We start from the raw sequence: 564 nt of genomic DNA on the forward strand, positions 1-564 counted from the left end.
GTTTTGCCTAAGTGCTAAGCCACCTTATTATGTCAGCCTGTTTTGTGGTGGTGTACTCATTTCTATCCACAGGATACTTTCCTCACCTATTTTGCCTCTACTAGCACTTAGCTAGTTTGTACAGCTGGTGTCACTAAGTGTCTTCAGGGGTCACAGATAACAGAACCTATCCTATATGTCTTAATCTAAATTCTCCCTCAGATGTATGTTTACGTGTTTTCTCTGTAGTGCCTATCCTTTTAAGTCTCTGTATGGCCGGATCAGTAGCTCTTTCAAAGGTGAAATGCAAGTATATTAACAGCCTTCAGTATGTTGTTTTCCCCTCTATCCAGCCAAATTGGATCCCCAGCCGAAACTGTCCTCCAAAACTGACAAGGTTTGTTGTTCCTATGTGCTGTCGAGTCGCCTGTGACTTATAGCTCAACAGCAAGAAAACAAAGATTCTCACCACTGGGAGACTAACAGCATCATGATAGATGGTGAAGAGATTGAGATTGTTGACAGCTTCAGTTTGCTTGTCTCTACAATCAACACTCTTGGTACCAGCATCCAGGAAATTAAAAG

Source organism: Elephantulus edwardii, unplaced genomic scaffold (assembly GCF_000299155.1).
Source record: "Elephantulus edwardii isolate Elephantulus edwardi_28Jun2011 unplaced genomic scaffold, EleEdw1.0 scaffold00012, whole genome shotgun sequence".
Classification (NCBI taxonomy): Eukaryota; Metazoa; Chordata; class Mammalia; order Macroscelidea; family Macroscelididae; genus Elephantulus; species Elephantulus edwardii.